At 43.7% G+C, this 4,182-nt stretch overlaps 1 non-coding gene across 1 annotated transcript; it reads left to right on the top strand.

Moving 5' to 3' along the window:
• The first annotated feature begins 3,621 nt into the window (after nucleotides 1-3,621).
• LOC112427368 (U6 spliceosomal RNA) lies at nucleotides 3,622-3,728 on the top strand. The gene has a single exon (XR_003018894.1). It is a non-coding gene; the product is annotated as a U6 spliceosomal RNA (small nuclear RNA).
• The last annotated feature ends 454 nt before the right edge of the window (nucleotides 3,729-4,182 follow it).

Raw genomic sequence — 4,182 nt, 5'->3', positions numbered from 1 at the left:
TCTGAATTATAGTTTAGGCTAAGCTGAGAGCTCACCAAAAAGTACATGCATACAACCATTTTTCTGGAAGGAAATTGTTCCCATCCCATAAGATAAAATTCAATACATTATTATGTCACAAAGAGCATCACGATTTCCCAATATCTGATCCTGAATAAGTATGAAGACCACTGCTCTGTCAGAGGGGTTGAGGAAAATATTGAGAAACCCATAGATATCAGGTAATGATCAATGTGTTAAAAATGGAATCAGACCAGGTGTGGTGGCTCGCGCCTGTAATCCTGGCACTTTGGGAGGCCGAGGTGGGCGGATCACGAGGTCAGGAGTTCGAGACCAGACTGACCAACATGGTGAAACCCTGTCTCTACTAAAAATACAAAAGTTAGCCAGGTGTGGTAGCGCATGCCTGTAATACCAGCTACTCAGGAGGCTGAGGCAGGAGAATCACTTGAACCCAGGAGGCGGAGGTTGTGGTGAGACGAGATCACACCATTGTACTTCCGTCTGGGTGGCAGAGCAAGACTCCATCTCAAAAAAAAAAAAAAAAAAAAAAGGAATCAAATATGAGAATAGAGGTGAGGGTGCCTAAGTGGGTAGGGGAGGTCTCCAAAGAGGTGATTTTCAATGTGAATACAATAAACGCTGTAAATACAGTGTGGGAGCAAGCCAGAAAATGTCAGGAGAGCAGAGCAAATTGGTGCAATGTGATATTTGACATGAAATGCCACACTAGGGCCCTGTGGTTCACATTACAACCTAATCTCTTGAGGAAGAAATGCTAATGGTCAGAAATGGGTGCATTTCCTTCACCAGCTACCTGAGTAGCAGAAGGTAAGAGGCCTCAGTCACTATGTGGTTTGTTAGATTATCAGAAGCTATAACCAGGGGTGATTTGGGGGACTATGCAGGGCTGTTAGGACTTCTGGGGCCCTTAAAAAATGTGCCAGGAGTTTGTCTTTGCTACACTTAAACCTCTCTGAGCCGGTCACGGTGGCTCATGCCTATAATCCCAGCACTTTGGGAGGTCAAGTTGGGTGGATCACCTGAGGTCAGGAGTTTGACACCAGCCTGGCCAACATGGTGAAACAGCATCTCTACTAAAAATACAAAAATTATCTGGGCGTGGTGGCACACGCCTGTGGTCCCAGCTACTCAGGAGGCTGAGGAAGGAGACACTTGAACCTGGGATACGGAGGTTGCAGTGAGCTGAGATCGCACCACTGCACTCCAGCTTAAGTGACAGAGCAAGACTCCATTTCACAAACAAAAAACACACCTCTCTCTGAGCCTTTTGCCCCTCTGGGCCACCAGGGCACTCACGCTTCCCAGGGTCATGCCAACCTACCCAGGCATTTCCGGTGGACACCTGGTGTGTGCCAGCCCAGAACTCCTCCCTTCTTTGGGTAATGGAACCCCTTTTCTTCTGACGCATGTTCTTCTCCCCATTACAAACATGTGGTTCAAAAGGAGCGCCACGTTATTACAAATCCTGCCCTTTGGCCACATTCATGAGTCTTTGGGTGGGAACATGACTAAAACTGGGCCAGTCAGAATACTTTGTGCACTGACCACAGAGCATTCCACAGCCTGGTCAAAGCTAGGTCAAACCACAAGCCAAGTTAAGCAGCATCCATCCCCAGGATTTTTTCACTTGGAGCTTAAGGAAAGAAATTCAGTCTCTGTCTAGGAACAACATTGTGAGTACCAAGGCAGAGGAACTGTTGACAGTCCTGTTCCTTGCTATGAAGGAAGCTGTGCTGAGAGAATGAAGCCTCATGCAGACAGAAGCTGAGAGATAAGGAAGAGTTAGTGGTATTGGAGCTCCTGGTTCCAGATATCCTGGAATTCCGACTATATCCCCTCTGCAATTATGAAAGGCTGCCAAAAAACCTCCACCATTGCCTAATTTAATTGTGCTCAATTTCTTTCATAATACGAATCCTAATATAAATGTCTTCCTCCACATTGCCCTAAGTTCTAAAATTGCCCTCCCGCTCCCCTGCTTCCTAAATAAAATTCTTCCTCAAGGTGATAGCCCAAAGTAATCTGATTGGCTACTTGAAGCAATTCACCCTGTGGTATGGACAATTCAGAAGCTTCCTTGTGTTGATAATGGGGTAGACTGCACACAGGTGGGGGCAGGGGTACATGGGAAAGCTCTATACCGTCTAAATTTTGCTGTGAATTTAAAACTGCTGTTTAAAAAAATCTTAAAAGCTTCCCTGGAGCCTTGGTCCTTAAGATTGAACAACTTTATGACCAAGCAATTCTACTTCTGGGTATATAACCAAGAGAATTGAAAAAGGGTATATCCACACCAACATTTGTACATAAGTGCTCGCTTTAGCAGCGCACATACCATTAGGTTGGTGCAAAAGTAATTGCGGCTTCAGACCATGAATTTTAAATCATTATAACTCAGCTCAAACACATCTTTATTCATCAAAGTAGGAATCATTACAATCAACATAATTTTGCCGGTGAGAAATAAGTTTGTTTATTCCTGTAGCATAGAAATCCGTGCTTCGGGATTCCACGAACTCTTGGAAAGCATTTTCTGCATCCTGCTGATTGTGGAAGCATCTTCCCTAAAAAAAGTTGTCGAGATGCTTGAAGAAGTGGCAGTCAGTTGGCAAGATATCAGGTGACTATGGCAGGTGAGGTAAAACTTCATAGCCCAATTTGTTCAACTTTTGAAGCATTGGTTGTGCCGCGTGAAGTCGCACGAAGCGAGGTTGTCATGGAGAAGAGTTGGGCCCTTTCTGTTGACCAATGCTGCAGGTGTTGCAGTTTTTGGTGCATCTCATGGATTTGCTGAGCATACTTCTCAGATGTAATGGTTTCCTCAGGATTCAGAAAGCTGTAGTGGATCAGATCAGCAGCAGACCACAAACAGTGACCATGACCTTTTTCTGGTGCAAGTTTGGCTTTGGAAGTACTTTGGAGCTTTTTCTTGGTCCAGCTAATGAGCTGGTCATTGCTGACTGTATAAAATCATTGCACATCACAATCCGATCTAGAAATGGTTTGTTGTTGTTGCGGAGAATAAGAAAAGAGGACATTTTAAAGCAATGATTTTTTTTTTTTTATTTTTGCTCAGCTCATGAGACACCCACTTACGGAGCTTTTTCAGCTTTCCAATTTGCTTCAAATGCTGAACAACCATAGAATGGTTGACGTTGAGTTCTTCGTCAACTTCTCATGTAGTTGTAAGAGGATCAGCTTCGATGATTGCTCTCAGTTGGTCGTCGTCAACTTCCGATGGCTGGCCACTAGGCTTCTCATCTTCAAGGCTCTTGTCTCCTTTGCAAAACTTCTCGAGCCACCACTGCACTATACGTTCATTCGTTAGCAGTTCCTGGGCCAAATGCGTTGTTGATGTTGCAAGTTGTCTCCCCTGCTTTACGACCCATTTTGAACTCCAATAAGAAAATTGCGCAAATTTGCTTTTTGTCCAACGTCATTTACATAGTCTAAAATAAATGTAAAATAAACAGCAAGTAATAAGTCATTACCAAAAAACAAAAGCAAGAAATGTACATTAAAATCATGTATAACATAACCACATTTATTTAAGAAAGTATTCCAATATCAAATAGCAAATTTCAACAATGCAAAAACCGCAATTACATTTGCACCAGCCTAATAAAACTGGAACAATACAGCGAAGATTAGCATGGCCCCTGCACAAGAATGACATGCATATTCAGAAAGCATTTCATATTTTTCCATTAAAACTTCTTTCACCTCGGCCAGGCGTGGTGGCTCACACCTGAAATCCCAGCACTTTGTGAGGCTGAGGCAGGCGGATCATGAGGCCAGGAGATCAAGACCATCCTGGCTAACACAGTGAAACCCCGTCTCTACTAAAAACACACAAAAAAATTAGCCAGGCATGGTGGCAGGCGCCTGTAGTCCCAGCAACAGGCTGAGGCAGGAGGATGGTGTGAACCCAGGAGGCAGGGCTTGCAGTGCGCTGAGATCGTGCCACTGTACTGCAGCCTGGGCGACAGAGTGAGACTCCGTCTTGAAAAAACAAAACAAAACAAACAAAAAAACTTCTTTCACCTCAAAAAACCCTTATACACAAATGATCATAGCAACATTGTTCATAATAGCCAAAAAGTGGAAACAACCCAAATGTCCATCAACAGATGAATGCATTTAAAAATATGGTTATTT

This window comes from Macaca nemestrina, chromosome 1 (genome assembly GCF_043159975.1).
Source record: "Macaca nemestrina isolate mMacNem1 chromosome 1, mMacNem.hap1, whole genome shotgun sequence".
NCBI classification, from domain to species: domain Eukaryota; kingdom Metazoa; phylum Chordata; class Mammalia; order Primates; family Cercopithecidae; genus Macaca; species Macaca nemestrina.
Note: the sequence above shows the minus strand (reverse complement) of the source record. Positions and strands in the feature narration are given on the sequence as shown.